Source organism: Oncorhynchus gorbuscha, unplaced genomic scaffold (genome assembly GCF_021184085.1).
Source record: "Oncorhynchus gorbuscha isolate QuinsamMale2020 ecotype Even-year unplaced genomic scaffold, OgorEven_v1.0 Un_scaffold_5075, whole genome shotgun sequence".
NCBI classification, from domain to species: domain Eukaryota; kingdom Metazoa; phylum Chordata; class Actinopteri; order Salmoniformes; family Salmonidae; genus Oncorhynchus; species Oncorhynchus gorbuscha.
Window position 1 is genome coordinate 1 of NW_025748961.1, and position 18,992 is coordinate 18,992.

Consider the following 18,992-nt stretch of genomic DNA (forward strand, 5'->3'; position numbering starts at 1 on the left):
AGCTTGATGCCTTGATAAGCTCCTTTCCTGAGGACGGCTCACCTCTCACAGTTCTGGGCGACTTTAACCTCCCCACGTCTACCTTTGACTCTTTCCTCTCTGCCTCCTTCTTTCCACTCCTCTCCTCTTTTGACCTCACCCTCTCACCTTCCCCCCTACTCACAAGGCAGGCAATACGCTCGACCTCATCTTTACTAGATGCTGTTCTTCCACTAACCTCATTGCAACTCCCTCCAAGTCTCCGACCACTGCCTTGTATGACCCCCATAGATAAAGGCTCTGTGCCCCCCATAGATAAAGGCTCTGTGCCCCCCAGAGATAAAGGCTCTATGACCCCCCATAGATAAAGGCTCTGTGCCCCCCATAGATAAAGGCTCTGTGCCCCCCCAGAGATAAAGGCTCTGTGCCCCCCATAGATAAAGGCTCTGTGCCCCCCCAAGAATGTTCTCGTCTCCACCCATAGATAAAGGGTCTGTGCCCCCATAGATAAAGGGTCTGTGCCCCCCATAGATAACGGCTCTGTGCCCCCCATAGATAAAGGCTCTGTGCCCCCCCCATAGATAAAGGCTCTGTGCCCCCCATAGATAAAGGGTCTGTCCCCCCATAGATAAAGGCTCTGTGCCCCCCATAGATAAAGGCTCTGTGCCGCCCCCATAGATAAAGGCTCTGTGCCCCCCCATAGATAAAGGCTCTGTGCCCCCCATAGATAAAGGCTCTGTGCCCCCCCAGAGATAAAGGCTCTGTGCCCCCCATAGATAAAGGCTCTGTGCCCCCCCAAGAATGTTCTCGTCTCCACCCATAGATAAAGGGTCTGTGCCCCCCAGAGATAAAGGCTCTATGACCCCCCATAGATAAAGGCTCTGTGCCCCCCATAGATAAAGGCTCTGTGCCCCCCAGAGATAAAGGCTCTATGACCCCCCATAGATAAAGGCTCTGTGCCCCCCATAGATAAAGGCTCTGTGCCCCCCCAGAGATAAAGGCTCTGTGCCCCCCATAGATAAAGGCTCTGTGCCCCCCCAAGAATGTTCTCGTCTCCACCCATAGATAAAGGGTCTGTGCCCCCATAGATAAAGGGTCTGTGCCCCCCATAGATAACGGCTCTGTGCCCCCCATAGATAAAGGCTCTGTGCCCCCCATAGATAAAGGCTCTGTGCCCCCCATAGATAAAGGGTCTGTCCCCCCCATAGATAAAGGCTCTGTGCCCCCCATAGATAAAGGCTCTGTGCCGCCCCCATAGATAAAGGCTCTGTGCCCCCCCATAGATAAAGGCTCTGTGCCCCCCATAGATAAAGGCTCTGTGCCCCCCAAGAATGTTCTCGTCTCCACCCATAGATAAAGGGTCTGTGCCCCCCATAGATAACGGCTCTGTGCCCCCCCATAGATAAAGGCTCTGTGCCCCCCCATAGATAAAGGCTCTGTGCCCCCCATAGATAAAGGGTCTGTCCCCCCCATAGATAAAGGCTCTGTGCCCCCATAGATAAAGGCTCTGTGCCGCCCCATAGATAAAGGCTCTGTGCCCCCCCCATAGATAAAGGCTCTGTGCCCCCCATAGATAAAGGCTCTGTGCCCCCCATAGATAAAGGGTCTGTGCCCCCCATAGATAAAGGCTCTGTGCCCCCCCATAGATAAAGGCTCTGTGCCCCCCATAGATAAAGGCTCTGTGCCCCCCATAGATAAAGGGTCTGTGCCACCCCCCATAGATAAAGGCTCTGTGCCCCCCATAGATAAAGGCTCTGTGCCCCCCATAGATAAAGGCTCTGTGCCCCCCCATAGATAAAGGCTCTGTGCCCCCCATAGATAAAGGCTCTGTGCCCCCCCCATAGATAAAGGCTCTGTGCCCCCCCAAGAATGTTCTCGTCTCCACGCATCAATAATCATTTATTTGACAAAATCATGCAGCTCCATTTATATCTTATCTTCCCCTTGTACAGCAGGTCACACACAGGAACTCACAACTCTACACGGTACAGTATTATGGTGACAGGTTATCCGTCATGGTATTTACCGTGAGCTCGGTATTCAACGTTCATTACATGAGTCAAATATCGGGACCCACTTCTTAAGTAAGCAGCTGTCCGTGATCTGTTATTGCAATGGTCTCACATTATTCTGTATAACAAGTAAGAAAGAGAGATATATTTTATAGTTGTAAATGACATGGGAATGAAAGTAGACGATGGTTTGATGAATGACCGCCATTTTAAAACCCATTATTGTTATAATAGAGCAGAAAGAATATCTCACGGCTGGTGTACATACTGTAGCCTTCTCCACGTTAACAGCTGCTAGTGGTTACGAACTAGGCCAAACCACTTCAGTTTATTTAAGTACTTATTAACTTTATTTACAAATAACTTTATTGGCATATTGATGTGAAACAAAATGGAGCAGGCTTGTATGTTGTTGTTGTCACTTAACATAAATATATTCCATGAGTCCCTGAATGAGTATTGCTTCAGCTTCAATCAGAATGAGTCTGTTTCCCAAATGTAACACTAAGCCCTATATAGTGCACTCCTTTTGGCCCAAAGCACTATGGGCCGTTACCTGATTAATAAAACACAGGTGAGGATGAAAGAAGCAGATGACCCGGTATTATTTAATCAGTATTCTGGGCCGATGGTCTGTAATTTACACCTAAGCTCACAACACATAAATACTATAGAGTATTCTGGCCGATGGTCTGTAATTTACACCGAAGCCCACAACACATAAATACTATAGAGTATTCTGGGCCGATGGTCTGTAATTTACACCGAAGCCCACAACACATAAATGCTATAGAGTATTCTGGGCCGATGGTCTGTAATTTACACTGAAGCCCACAACACATAAATACTGGCAGAGTATTCTGGGCCGATGGTCTGTAATTTACACTGAAGCCCACAACATATAAATACTAGAGTATTTTGGGCTGATGGTCTGTAATTTTACACTAGTCTACAACACTAGACAAAAGATTTTGGTCTGTAATTTACACTGAAGACAACACATAAATCTACTGGGTCGTCTTTATTTACACCAGCCCACAAACATAAATACCTTAGAGTATTCTTGGTCTGTAATTTACACATGTCTACAACACATAAATACTATAGAGTATTTTTTCTGTAATTTACACTGAAGCCTACAACACATAGAACTATAGAGTATTCTGGGCCGATAAAAGAAGTTAACTCTGTTGCGATGGTCTGTAACTGCATAAGCCCACAACACATAAAGCTATAGAGTATTCTGGGCCGATGGTCTTCCTTCGAAGCCCACAACACATAAATACTATAGAGATGCGTCTTCATGAAATCATCTCAGACAAAACATTTTGGTTGTGACAAAGATCAATCTTACGTCCTTTATTTCTTAAACTTTTCATTAAACTCATAATAAACATGCAATGAAACATAGTGATTTTTTCTGAGATAATGGTAGAACCCTCCCCTCTCCTCCCTTCCCCTCCCCCTTTCCCCCTTCCCTCCCCTCTCCTCCTTCCCCTCTTCCTCCTTCCCTCCCCTCCCTCCCTCCTCCCTCCCTCCTCCTTCCTCCCTCCCCTCTCCCTTCTTCCCCTCCTTCCCCTCCCCTCCCTCCCTCCTCCTCCCTCCTCCCTTCCCCCTCCTCCCTCCCCCTCCTCCCTCCAAAAAACCTGCTAAAAGAACAAGTGGGGAGAGAAGTGTCCAGAGTTCCATATGAAGAAGACCCCATATTCTCCTCTCTCTCTCTCATCTTCCTCCCTCCTTCTCTCTCTCCTTTCTTTCCTCCTTTCTCCCTCCCTCCTTCCTTCCTTCCTTCCTTCCTTCCTTCCTTCCTTCCTCCTTTCTCCTCCCTCCTTCCTTCCTCCTCCTCCCTCCCTCCTCCTCCCTCCTTCCCTCCCTCCTCCCTCCTTCACCTCTATCATCCTTCATCCTTGTCTTATCTCCAACACACACACCCGTCCACGCTGTCTCCGGAGACACACCATACACACAGCCTCCCATCATTATGTCAGAAACATCAGCCCCCGTGTATCAGTCTCCACATGATGTGCTGACGTGCTGCTGACTTGTTGCTGATGCCTTCCTCTTCCCTCCATCTTGCATAGCTCTGCTCAGACCCGGCTTGGTAAGGCACTGTTTCTCACTGTCCCGCCTCGGTCCACCTTCTCCATCCACTGGGCTCCTGTATGTACTGTACAGTACTGTACATTCTGTCATTCCTGAGGCGCAGAGGACGAGCAACAGCCTTTATTCATTCATGTGTTCTCTGGAGGAACAAGTCCCACAAAGCAGTTTGGTTTCAGTCCGTTTTTCCCCTCCTTTCTTTCAAAGGTCTCCCCCCACTACCCCACTCCTCCAATCAGTTTAGTTCGCTTGTCATCAATGTGGAATTATTAAAAGCAAATGTATGAAGCATTGAGTCCTCAAAGTCAAAACACAGCCCTGTGTTCCAAACGCACCCAGGAAGGACATTATACAGTTGACTAATCATGGTCATTATATTATTATGTACAGTGTCTGGAAAGCTTTTCCAAACAGCTGGGGGGGTGGGGGCTAGCTGACGAAGGAAGGTGACGAAACAGCCCTTTCACATTGATCAGTAAGAAAGGACGAGTCCCTGCATCTGGATAAATAGATCAGCTGATCAGTAGTCAGTTGAATTGATCAATTGATTCATGAATCAGTTGAGCTGGTCTTCGTATTGTTTATGAAACAGTCTCCGGCAGGGAAGAATTCCCAACACCGCTCCTGGTACATCTTCCACTTTCACATACGACTCCTGGGGGATAGAGAGGGAGGGAGGGAGGGGAGGGGGGAGGGGAGGGAGGGAGGGAGGGGGGAGGGGAGGAAAGGAGGGAAGGAGGGGAGGAAAGGAAGGAGGATGTGAGGGAGGGGAGGGAGGGAGGGAGGAAAGGGAGGAAAGGGAGGGAAGGGGGGAGGGAGGGAGGGGAGGAAAGGGAGGGAGGGAGGAGGGAGGGGAGGAAAAAGGGTGGGGAAGGAGGGAAGGAGGGAGGGAGGAAAGGGAGGGAGGAAAGGGAGGAAAGTGAGGGAAGGGGAGGGAGGGGAGGAGGGGAGGAGGGAGGAAAGGGGAGGGAGGGGGAAAGGGAGGGAGGGAGGGAGGAGGGAGGGGAGGAAAGGGGAGGGAGGGGAGGAAAGGGAGGGAGGGAGGGGGGATAGAGAGGGGGGAGGGGAGGGGGGGAAAGGGAGGGAAGGAGGGGGAGGAAAGGAAGGGGAGGGAGGGGAGGAAAGGAAGGGAGGATGAGGGAGGGGAGGAAAGGAGGGAGTGAGGGAGGGAGGAAAGGAAGGGGGGAGGGGAGGGGAGGAAAGGGAGGGAGGGTGTGAGGGAGGGGGAGGAAAGGGAGGGAGGGAGTTAGGGAGGGAAGGGGAGCTGAGGGAGGGGAGGAAAGGGAGGGAAGAAGGGGAGGAAAGGAAGGGGGAGGTAGGGGGAGGAAAGGAAGGAGGATGTGAGGGAGGGGAGGAAAGGGAGGGAGGGAGTGAGGGAGGGAGGAAAGGAAGGAGGGGGAGGAAAGGGAGGGAGGGTGAGGGAGGGGAGGAAAGGGAGGGAGGGAGTTAGGGAGGGAAGGGGGAGCGAGGGAGGGGAGGGAAGGAAGGGAAGGAGGGGAGGAAAGGGGAGGGAAGGGGGGAGGGAGGAGCCTGGAAAGGGAGGGAAGGGGGAGGGAGGGGGAGGAAAGGGGGAGGGGGGAGGGAGGGAGGGAGGGAGGAGGGAGGGGAGGGAGGGAGGGGAGGGAGGGAGGGAGGAGGGAGGGAGGGAGGAGGGAGTATCAGACAGTTGATTTAATATAACAAGTAGTGATTAGATGGCCACCATCCAGATAATGTACCCTCTCTACATTGCCTCTACATTGCCTCTACATTCCCCTACATTACCCATCCACATTCCCTCTACATTACTCTACATTGCCTCTACATTGCCTCTACATTGCCTCTACATTCCCTCTACAGTCACAAGTCAATGGTCTCTACTAACATACAGTAACTTCACTAAGGTGCAATGAACATGATAACCTGCACAAATGAGGTCTACGGGATCTGGAGATTTGTCTTTTGGAGTCTTCGTATGTGTTGTAGTCATTTCCCTGGGGTTAAATGGTTCTCTTTCTGGTTTGTATGTGTTGTCCCTGGGGTTAAATGGTTCTCTTTCTGGTTTGTATGTGTTGTAGTCATTTCCCTGGAGGTTAAATGGTTCTCTGGTTTGTATGTGTTGTAGTCATTTCCTCTGGTTTGTGGTTTGTGTTGTAGTCATTTCCCTGGAGGTTAAATGGTTCTCTTTCTGGTTTGTATGTGTTGTAGTCATTTCCTGGAGGTTAAATGGTTCTCTTTCTGGTTTGTATGTGTTGTAGTCATTTCCCTGGGGTTAAATGGTTCTCTTCTGGTTTGTATGTGTTGTAGTCATTTCCTGGGGTTAAATGGTTCTCTTCTGGTTTGTATGTGTTGTAGTCATTTCCTGGAGGTTAAATGGTTCTCTTCTGGTTTGTATGTGTTGTAGTCATTTCCTGGAGGTTAAATGGTTCTCTTTCTGGTTTGTATGTGTTGTAGTCCTGAGGTTAAATGGTTCTCTTTCTGGTTTGTATGTGTTAAATTTGGTTAAATTCTCTTTCTGGTTTGTATGTGTTGTAGTCATTTCCCTGGAGGTTAAATGGTTCTCTTCTGGTTTGTATGTGTTGTAGTCATTTCCCCTGGAGGTTAAATGGTTCTCTTTCTGGTTTGTATGTGTTGTAGTCATTTCCTGGGGTTAAATGGTTCTCATTTCTGGTTTGTATCTGTTTGTAGTCATTTCCCTGGAGGTTAAATGGTTCTCTTTCTGGTTTGTATGTGTTGTAGTCATTTCCCTGGGGTTAAATGGTTCTCTTTCTGGTTTGTATGTGTTGTAGTCATTTCCCTGGGGTTAAATGGTTCTCTTTCTGGTTTGTATGTGTTGTAGTCATTTCCTGGAGGTTAAATGGTTCTCTTCTGGTTTGTATGTGTTGTAGTCATTTCCCTGGGGTTAAATGGTTCTCTTTTCTGGTTTGTATGTGTTGTAGTCATTTCCTGAGGTTAAATGGTTCTCTTTCTGGTTTGTATGTGTTGTAGTCATTTCCCTGGGGTTAAATGGTTCTCTTTGGTTTCCTGGGGTTAAATGGTTCTCTTCTGGTTTGTATGTGTTGTAGTCATTTCCCTGGAGGTTAAATGGTTCTCTTTTCTGGTTTGTATGTGTTGTAGTCATTTCCTGAGGTTAAAATGGTTCTTCTGGTTTGTATGTGTTGTAGTCATTTCCTGGAGGTTAAATGGTTCTCTTTTCTGGTTTGTATGTGTTGTAGTCATTTCCTGGAGGTTAAATGGTTCTCTTTCTGGTTTGTATGTGTTGTAGTCATTTCCCTAAATGGGTTAAGTCATTTCCCTGGGGTTAAATGGTTCTCTTTCTGGTTTGTAGTCATTTCCTGACGTCAAATGCTATTGTCTTTTCTACAAATCTAACTGTGTGTTCAGAGAGTGATGGGGATAATGCTGGTGGATAATGCTGGTGGAGAATTATTGTCTTTTCTACAAATCTAAGTGTGTTCAGAGAGTGACGGGATAATGCTGGTGGATAATGATGGTGGATAATGCTGGTGGATAATGCTGGTGGATAATGCTGATGGATAATGCCAGGATAATGCTGGTGGATAATGCTGGTGGATAATGCTGGTGGATAATGCTGGTGGATAATGCTGGTGGATAATGCTGATGGACAATGCTGGTGGATAATGCTGATAGATAATGCTGGTAGATAATGCTGGTGGATAATGCTGGTAGATAATGCTGGTAGATAATGCTGGAAGATAATGCAGGATAAAACGATACAGGTGTTTTCTCCTCTGAGACGCAGAGCTAACCCTGGGAGGAATACCATTGTTGTGTGAGTAGTGATGGGAGGGAAACGTTTATTTTGTGTCTTAAAATCACACCATATTCCCTTTATAGTGCACTACACAGGGAATAGGGGGCCATTTGAGGTGTATGCCTGAGACTTACCTGGCCTGTGTGCTCTGTCTCATCTTGTTAATGAGATACATCACAAAGAAGCTGAGAGCAAAACGGGACGAAAACAGGAAGACATTTAGAGTTAACATCACTTCAGACAGACAGATATTTTCATACCCCATCACACACCCAACAGGAAGACATTTAGAGTTAACATCACTTCAGACAGATAGTTTCATACCCCATCACACACCCAACAGGAAGACATTTAGAGTTAACATCACTTCAGACAGATAGTTTCATACCCCATCACACACCCAACAGGAAGACATTTAGAGTTAACATCACTTCAGACAGACAGATAGTTTCATACCCCATCACACACCCAACAGGAAGACATTTAGAGTTAACATCACTTCAGACAGATAGTTTCATACCCCATCCACACACCTTTTCAACAGTGGAAGACATTTAGAGTTGCCCCATCTCCTTCAGACAGATGGTTCTACCCCATCACACACCCAACAGGGAAGACATTTACCACTCCAGACAGATAGTTTCATACCCCCATCACACACCCAACAGGAAGACATTTAGAGTTAACATCAAAAACTTGTGGTTCTGTCCCCTCTCCCTCTCCTTTTCACTCTAGTGGTTCTGTCCCCTCTCCCCCTCCTTTTCCCTCTAGTGGTTCTGCCCCTCTCCCCACTCCTTTCCCTCTAGCGGTTCTGCCCCCTCTCCCCACTCCTTTTCCCTCTAGTGGTTCTGCCCCCCTCTCCCCACTCCTTTTCCTCTAGCGGTTCTGCCCCCCTGCCCCTCTCCTTTTCCTCTAGCGGTTCTGCCCCTCTCCCCACTCCTTTTCACTCTAGCGGTTCTGCCCCTCTCCTTTTTTCCCCCTAGTGGTTCTGCCCTCTCCCCACTCCTTTTCACTCTAGCGGTTCTGCCCCCTCTCCTCCTTTCCCTCTAGTGGTTCTTCCCCTCTCCCCACTCCTTTTCCTCTAGTGGTTCTGCCCCTCTCCCCACTTTCCACCAGTGGTTCTGCCCCCTCTCCCCACTCCTTTTCACTCTAGTGGTTCTGTCCCCTCTCCCACACTCCTTTCCACTCCAGCGGTTCTGCCCCTCTCCCCACTCCTTTTCCTCTAGTGGTTCTGCCCCCCTCTCCCCACTCCAGTGGTTCTGCCCCCTCTCCCCACTCCTTTTCTCTTCCACTCTAGTGGTTCTGTCCCCTCCCACTCCTTTCCACTCCAGCCGTTCTGCCCCCTCTCCCCACTCCTTTTCCCTCTAGTGGTTCTGCCCCCTCTCCCCACTCCTTTTCCTCTAGTGGTTCTGCCCCCTCTCCCCACTCCTTTCCCTCTAGTGGTTCTGCCCCCTCTCCCCACCCCTTTCCACTCTAGTGGTTCTGTCCCTTCTCCCCCACTCCTTTTCACTCTAGTGGTTCTGTCCCCCTCTCCCCACTTTTCCAGCGGTTCTGCCCCTCTCCCCACTCCTTTCCACTCTAGTGGTTCTGTCCCCTCTCCCCACTCCTTTCCACTCTAGCGGTTCTGTCCCCTCTCCCACTCCTTTTCACTCTAGCGGGTTCTGCCCCTCTCCCCTCATTTTCACTCTAGTGGTTCTGCCCCTCTCCCACTCCTTTCACTCTAGTGGTTCTGCCCCCTCTCCCCACTCCTTTCCACTCTGTTCTGCCCCCTCTCCCCACTCCTTTTCACTCTAGCGGTTCTGCAGAACCAACAACACAACATTAAAGAGAGGGTGGAGGGGGAAGAGGTCACAGTAGTAAACTAAACCTCACAACCGTCGCTCTGACAGACTGGACACTGACTGGAGAAGACAGAGGGGACATTTGTCTCTGACAGACTCTGGACACTGACTGAGAAGACAGAGGGGACATTTGTCTCTGACAGACTCTGGACACTGACTGGAGAAGACAGAGGGGACATTTGTCTCTGACAGACTCTGACAGGGTGGACGTATGTCTCTACTCACAGATAGTTGGCCAAGTTGTGCTCCTGCAGTGTGTGGGTTTCAAGCCGTGAGGTACTGTGTCAAAGTAGTCGTTTCCTATTCCGCAGATGAAGCATTTGGTCTGCAAGAGAAAGACAAATCTGTATGTGATGCTGCCAGTGTGATGCTGCCAGCCGACTCATCTCTCTACATGTCTCTCAACACAGCTCAGATTCATCTCATTTTGAATTTCCAACGCCAGTGTTTAAGTCTATAACCAAATTCTACAATTAGGGAAGACACAGATCTAGAGCATCAGACTGTATAAGACAGTGGTTTTCCAAAGTCTCCTCAGATCCCCAGACGTTCTCCAATGTCTCCTCAGGTCCCCAGACGTTCTCCAACCTCTCCTCAGGGACCCCCAGATGTTCTCCAATGTCTCCTCAGGACCCTAGACGATCTCAAAGTATTCAGACCCCAGGTTCTCCAACCGATCCCCAGACGTTCTCCAACATCTCCTCTGTCCGTTCTCCAACCTCTCCTCAGATCCCCAGACGTTCTTCAACATCTCCTCTGGTCCCTAGACGTTCTCCAACCTCTCCTCTGGTCCCCAGACGTTCTCCAACCTCTCCCCAATGATCTCTGTTTAACTGGTCCTGTTTCAGCGACGTTCACCTGTTTAAACGTTTCCTCTGGGGGACCAACTGTTAACTAGTCAGTTTCAGTGTTGGGGATATGACTAACTGTTTAACTAGTCTCTGTTTCCCTGGGGAGATGACTAACTCCTCTGTTTCCTCTGGTCCCTAGACGTTCTGTTTCCAACCTGTTTCTCCTCAGCGTTGTGGGGACTACCAGACGTTCTCCAACCTCCTAGTCTCTGTTTCAGCGTTGTTTGGGGACTACCAGTTTAACTAGTCTCTGTTTCCAACCTGTTTAACTAGTCCTCAGCGTTGTGGGGGACGCCCTGTTTAACTAGTCTCTGTTTCAACCTTGTGGGGATATGAAGACCATTTAACTAGTTTCTGTTTCAGCGTTGTGGGGATATGAAAGTCTCTGTTTAACTAGTCTCTGTCTCTGTTTCAGCGTTGTGGGGATATGACTAACTGTTTAACTAGTCTCTGTTTCAGCGTTGTGGGGATATGACTAACTGTTTAACTAGTCTCTGTTTCAGCGTTGTGGGGATATGACTAACTGTTTAACTAGTCTCTGTTTCAGCGTTGTGGGGATATGACTAACTGTTTAACTAGTCTCTGTTTCAGCGTTGTGGGGATATGACTAACTGTTTAACTAGTCTCTGTTTCAGCGTTGTGGGGATATGACTAACTGTTTAACTAGTCTCTGTTCAGATATCTGAAGACCTGTTTAACTAGTCTCTGTTTCAGCGTTGTGGGGATATGAAGACTAACTGTTTAACTAGTCTCTGTTTCAGCGTTGTGGGGATATGAAGACCTGTTTAACTAGTCTCTGTTTCAGCGTTGTGGGGATATGAAGACCTGTTTAACTAGTCTCTGTTTCAGCGTTGTGGGGATATGAAGACCTGTTTAACTAGTCTCTGTTTCAGCGTTGTGGGGATATGAAGACCTGTTTAACTAGTCTCTGTTTCAGCGTTGTGGGGATATGAAGACCTGTTTAACTAGTCTCTGTTCCATCGTTGTGGGGATATGACATCAAGCTTCTGCAGTTTCTTCCCCCCCTGTTGAGACCCTTTATGATGCTGACACACACTGCTGTGTGCTTTGAGTCACACACACACACACACACACACACACACACACACACACACACACACACACACACACACACACACACACACACACACACACACACACACACACACACACACACACACACACACACACACACACACACACACACACACACACACACACACACAGAGCTCTGAGTACGTACCTCCATATCCTCCTTCACCTGCTCCTGTTGATCTCTCAGTTCTCCAAACGCATCGATTATCAGACCTGGTGGAGAGAGATAGAAGAAGAACCCAAGGCTCAAAGTTATGAGGACATCTAGACAGTCAGTCCTGTCAGTAAGACTAGACATCATGGGAGACAGAGACAGTCAGTCCTGTCAGTAAGACTAGACATCATGGAGACAGACAACACAGCCCAGTCAGTAAGACTAGACATCATGGAGACAGAGACAGTCAGTCCTGTCCTGGACAGACAACACAGCCCAGTCAGTAATACTAGACATCATGGAGACAGAGACAGTCAGTCCTGTCCTGGACAGACAACACAGCCCAGTCAGTAATACTAGACATCATGGAGACAGAGACAGTCAGTCCTGTCCTGGACAGACAACACAGCCCAGTCAGTAATACTAGACATCATGGAGACAGAGACAGTCAGTCCTGTCCTGGACAGACAACACAGCCCAGTCAGTAATACTAGACATCATGGAGACAGAGACAGTCAGTCCTGTCCTGGACAGACAACACAGCCCAGTCAGTAATACTAGACATCATGGAGACAGAGACAGTCAGTCCTGTCCTGGACAGACAACACAGCCCAGTCAGTAATACTAGACATCATGGAGACAGAGACAGTCAGTCCTGTCCTGGACAGACAACACAGCCCAGTCAGTAATACTAGACATCATGGAGACAGAGACAGTCAGTCCTGTCCTGGACAGACAACACAGCCCAGTCAGTAATACTAGACATCATGGAGACAGAGACAGTCAGTCCTGTCCTGGACAGACAACACAGCCCAGTCAGTAATACTAGACATCATGGAGACAGAGACAGTCAGTCCTGTCAGTAAGACTAGACATCATGGAGACAGTCAGTCCTGTCCTGACGTAAACAGCCAAACCCTCCTCACCCTGGATGATGGCCAGGAGGATGACGATGACGAAGAAGAAGAAGGTGATGTCGAAGATGATCCTGTAGATCTCATACTCATCACCCGCTGGATCCTCGATCTGGTCACCGATGCCCCCTCCTGCCCGTACGCCCACGTACATGTGGAACATGTAACACTGGATATAGAGAGAGAGGGAGAGGGAGGAGAGAGGGAGAGGAGAGGGAGAGGGAGAGGGAGGGAGAGGAGAGGGAGAGGGAGAGAGAGAGAGAGAGAGAGAGATAGAGAGAGAGAGATAGAGAGAGAGAGAGTAAACCTCCATAACAGTATTCTAGGACCAACATACAGTTGGGGATGACTAGGACATACAGATAGATATAGACTAGGACATACAGACAGATATAGACTAGGACATGCAGACAGATATAGACTAGGACATACAGATAGATATAGACTAGGACATACAGACAGATATAGACTAGGACATACAGATAGATATAGACTAGGACATACAGATAGATATAGACTAGGACATACAGATAGATATAGACTAGGACATGCAGATAGATATAGACTAGGACATACAGACAGATATAGACTAGGACATACAGATAGATATAGACTAGGACATACAGATAGATATAGACTAGGACATACAGATAGATATAGACTAGGACATACAGATAGATATAGACTAGGACATACAGATAGATATAGACTAGGACATACAGATAGATATAGACTAGGACATACAGATAGATATAGACTAGGACATGCAGATAGATATAGACTAGGACATGCAGATATAGATACAGATAGATATAGACTAGGACATACAGATATATATAGACTAGGACATACAGATAGATATAGACTAGGACATACAGATAGATATAGACTAGGACATACAGATAGATATAGACTAGGACATACAGACAGATATAGACTAGGACATACAGATAGATATAGACTAGGACATACAGATAGATATAGACTAGGACATACAGATAGATATAGACTAGGACATACAGATAGATATAGACTAGGACATGCAGATAGATATAGACTAGGACATGCAGATATAGATATATATAGACTAGGACATACAGATAGATATAGACTAGGACATACAGATAGATATAGACTAGGACATACAGATAGATATAGACTAGGACATGCAGATATAGATACAGATATAACATGTGAAGACTAGGACTTCCCTACTGACTCAGTCCAATATCTCTGGTGACAGAGAGAGAGAGAGAGAGAGAGAGAGAGAGAGAGAGAGAGAGAGAGAGAGAGAGAGAGAGAGAGAGAGGTGCTACCCAGCCCCTAACCCATCTCCTAACCCAGCCCCTAACCCAGCTCCTAGCCCAGCCCCTAACCCAGCTCCTAACCCAGCCCCTAACCCAGCCCCTAGCCCAGCCCCTAACCCAGCCCCTAACCCAGCCCCTAACCCATCTCCCAACCCAGCCCCTAACCCATCCCCTAACCCAGCCCCTAACCCATCCCCTAACCCATCCCCTAACCCAGCCCCTAACCCAGCCCCTAACCCAGCCCCTAACCCATCTCCTAACCCAGCCCCTAACCCAGCCCCTAACTCAGCTCCCTAACCCAGCCCCTAACCGAGCCCCCTAACCCAGCTCCTAACCCAGCCCCTAACCCAGCCCCTAACCCAGCCCCTAACCCAGCCCCTAACCCAGCTCCTAACCCAGCCCCCTAACCCAGCCCCTAACCCAGCCCCTAACCCAGCTCCTAACCCAGCCCCTAACCCAGCCCCTAACCCAGACCCTAACCCAGCCCCTAACCCTGCCCCTAACCCAGCCCCTAACCCAGACCCTAACCCAGCCCCTAACCCAGACCCTAACCCAGCCCCTAACCCAGCCCCTAGCCCAGCCCCTAACCCAGCCCCTAACCCAGCCCCCAACCCAGCCCCTAACCCATCTCCTAACCCAGCCCCTAACCCATCTCCTAACCCAGCCCCTAACCCAGCCCCTAACCCAGCCCTAACCCATCTCCTAACCCAGCCCCTAACCCAGCCCTAACTCAGCCCCTAACCCAGCCCCTAACCCAGCCCCTAACCCCCCTAACCCAGCTCCTAACCCAGCCCCTAACCCAGCCCCTAACCCAGCCCCTAACCCAGCCCCTAATCCAGCACCCAGCCAGCCCCTAACATTTACATTTAAGTCATTTAGCAGACGCCCTAACCCAGCCCCTAACCCATTCCCCAACCCAGCCCCTAACCCAGCACCCAGCCCCTAACCCAGCACCCAGCCCCTAACCCAGCACCCAGCCCAGCCCCTAACCCAGCACCCAGCCCCTAACCCAGAAACTAACCCAGCCCCTAACCCAGTCCCTAACCCAGCCCTAACCCAGCACACAGCCCCTGATCCAGCACCCAGCCCAGCCCAGCCCCTAACCCAGCACCCAGCCCCTAACCCAGAAACTAACCCAGTCCCTAACCCAGCCCCTAACTCAGCACCCAGCCCCTAACCCAGCACCCAGCCCCTAACCCAGCACCCAGCCCCTAACCCAGAAACTAACCCAGCCCCTAACCCAGCCCCTAACCCAGCACCCAGCCCCTAACCTAGAAACTAACCCAGCCCCTAACCCAGTCCCTAATCCAGCCCCTAACCCAGCACCCAGCCCCTAACCCAGCACCTAACCCAGCCCCTAACCCAGCCCAGCCCCTAACCCAGTCCCTAACCCAGCCCCTAATCCAGCCCCTAACCCAGCACCTAATCCAGCCCCTAACCCAGCACCTAGCCCTAACCCAGCCCCTAACCCAGCCCCTAACCCAGTCCCTAACCCAGCCCCTAACCCAGTCCCTAACCCAGCCCCTAACCCAGCACCTAGCCCCTAACCCAGCCCCCTAACCCAGCCCCTAAACCCAGCCCTAACCCAGCCCCTAACCCAGCACCTGGCCCCTAACCCAGCCCCCTAACCCAGCCCCCTAACCCAGTCCCTAACCCAGTCCCTAACCCAGCCCCTAACCCAGCCCCTAACCCAGTCCCTAACCCAGCCCCTAACCCAGTCCCTAACCCAGCCCCTAACCCAGTCCCTAACCCAGTCCCTAACCCAGCCCCTAACCCAGCCCCTAACCCAGTCCCTAACCCAGCCCCTAACCCAGTCTAACCCAGCCCTAATCCCTCCCCTAACCCAGTCCCTAAACCTGTCCTAGCATCCCTAACCCAGCCCCTAACTCCAGACCTGTCAGATCCAGCCCCTAACCCACTCCTTAATAGGAAGCCCCTACCCAGCAGAGTCCCTAATGCCCCTAACCCAGCCCCTAACCCAGTAACCCAGTCCCTAACCCAGTCCCTGGGTGATTAACCCAGCCCCTAACCCAGTCCCTAACCCAGCTCCATAACCCAGTCCCTAACCCAGTCCCTAACCCAGTCCCTAACCCAGTCCCTAACCCAGCCCCTAACCCAGTCCCTAACCCAGCCCCTAATCCAGCCCCTAAGCCATCCCCGAGCTAATCCTCTGCCTGCATCCCAAATGGAACACTGTCCCTATATAGGGCACATCTTTGTCCTCTTCCTCCAGACCTGTCAGATCCAGAGAGGACTCCTTAATAGGAAGTAGCAGCAGAGAATGACTAATGAAATGTCATGGGTGGCTGTTTCTGGGAGGATTAACGCAGAGACACAGAGCATGATGTTACTGTCCCCTGTCTGTCAGTCACTCTTTAGGGGCAAAACAGGCCTGTCTGTCTGTCTGTCTGTCTGTCTGTCTGTCTGTCTGTCTGTCTGTCTGTCTGTCTGTCTGTCTGTCTGTCTGTCTGTCTGTCTGTCTGTCTGTCTGTCTGTCTGTCTGTCTGTCTGTCAGAACACAGAACATGAAACATGACAGAATACAGAACATTAACAGACAAGAGAAGCTCAAGGACTGTCTGTCCTGTCTGAGAGGTGTCTACACACTGTCACACACTGTCTGTCCAATAGGAGAGGTGAACACAGACCAACAACTGACAGTCCAATACAGAACATTAACCTACACACCAACACACACTGTCCAATAGGAGAGAGGTGTAACCTACACACCAACACACACTGTCCAATAGGAGAGAGGTGTAACCTACACACCAACACACACTGTCTGTCCAATAGGAGAGAGGTGTAACCTACACACCAACACACACGGTCTGTCCAATAGAGAGAGGTGTAACCTACACACCAACACACACTGTCCAATAGGAGAGAGGTGTAACCTACACACCAACACACATTGTCTGTCCAATAGGAGAGAGCGTTGTGGCTGAGAGGTGTAACCTACATATCAATACACACTGTCTGTCCAATAGAGAGAGGTGTAACCTACACACCAACACAACTGTCCAATAGGAGAGAGGCGTTGTGGCTGAGAGGTGTGTCTTCTCCTGTTGTTTGGAACCAGGTGTGCTGTTTACTTCAGCAATATGAGATGGAAGGGAAGGTCCATGCAATAAGGGCTCTATATAATACGCTTTCTTCAATTTGTTCTGGATTTGGGGACTGTGAAAAGACCCCTGGTGGCTAAGTGTGTGTGGCAGAGCTGTCTGTTAGTTGACTATGCAAACACTTTGGGCTTTACAACACATGAATGTTTCATTCTGATGGGCTCGGATGGCTGTGCTGCTGCCAATACGACCACAATAGAATAGGTCATTAAAGGCATCGCTCAGCCCTGAGTCCCAAATGGCAACCGATTACCACTTTAGTGCACTACTTTAGGCCCATAGGACTCTAAAGTAGGGCACTATATAGGGGATAGGGTCCCACAACCCAGATCTTTATTCCGTATCCATTACATCTGGGGCCACTAGACCAGCCAATCAGCAGACCTCGTTCTGACACCACCTTTCTCTGGCTCACCGTGTCAGGGAATTACTAGTCAATTAGCAGCAGCATCCCAGCAACTAGTGTTTCATTAGCCTTTAGCTTAACGAACTGCATTCATCACAGCTCTGCCCGCGTCTGCACGGCAATCAGGTCGACACGAAGGAGGGTGAAGTAGTGGGATATAGAACCTCTGACTGAAATATCGACACGAAGGAGGATGAAGCAGTGGGATACAGAACCGCTGACTGAAATAGGGGGGTGCAGCTGTATGAGTGAGGTCAATCACAATTACAGTGACTAACACATTCAGAGATTACATTGTGTTGTTTACAATGAAGTCAGTGCTGATCTAGGATCAGGTCGCCCTTGTCTATATAGTCTGATTCAGTGGGCTCTAGAAGACAAAACTGATCTAGGATCAGGTCGTCCCTGTCTATATAGTCTGATTCAGTGGGCTCTAGAAGACAAAAATGATCTAGGATCAGGTCGTCCTTGTCTATATAAGCTGATTCAGTGGGTTCTAGAAGACAAACTGATCTAGGATCAGGTCCTCCTTGTCTATATAGTCTGATTCAGTGGGCTCTAGAAGACAAACTGATCTAGGATCAGGTCCTTGTCTATATAGTCTGATTCAGTGGGCTCTAGAAGACAAACTGATCTAGGATCAGGTCCTCCTTGTCTATATAATCTGATTGTAGATCAGTTTGACTACTCACTGTGAGCATGTTCTCCATGTCTATATAATCTGATTGTAGATCAGTTTGACTACTCACTGTGAGCATGTTCTCCATGTCTATATAATCTGATTGTAGATCAGTTTGACTACTCACTGTGAGCATGTCATCACACTTCATGTCGCGTCTCTCCCTCTTCTCCTCGATTGTAGAACTTCCTGAAGAAGTTGAACGCCACCACAGTGTAGAGATACACCACCACAGCCAGTAGTCCTACTGTCAGAACCAGCTGGAGAGGGAGAGGGGGAGAGAGAGCGAGGGGACGAGAGAGAGAGAGAGAGAGAGAGAGAGAGAGAGAGAGAGAGAGAGAGAGAGAGAGAGAGAGAGAGAGAGAGAGAGAGAGAGAGAGGGAGGGGAGAGAGAGCGAGGGGAGAGAGAGAGAGAGAGAGAGAGAGAGAGAGAGAGAGAGAGAGAGAGAGAGAGAGAGAGAGAGAGAGAGAAAGAGAGATGAAGAGAGAGAGAAAAAGAGAGAGAGTGAGAGAGACAGAGAGAGAGAAAGAGAGAGGAAGAGAGAGAGAAAGAGAGAGGAAGAGAGAGAGACAGAGAGAGGAATAGAGAGAGAGACAGAGAGAGGGAGACAGAGAGAGACAGAGGTCATTATTAGTGAAGAAGTTGAAAGCAACCATGGAAATATATTATTGTCATTCTAATACTATTGCTCAAAGACAAATATTTTGTTTAAGAAGTAATACTTTTTCTTCTCAAAATAGTAGGAATCAAAATGATTGTCACCCCTGTTTTCAA

At 49.2% G+C, this 18,992-nt stretch overlaps 1 pseudogene; it reads right to left on the reverse strand.

Annotated features, from left to right (window-relative positions):
• Window positions 1-4,647: 4,647 nt before the first annotated feature.
• Window positions 4,648-18,477, reverse strand: LOC124028939 (annotated as a pseudogene).
• Window positions 18,478-18,992: the final 515 nt, after the last annotated feature.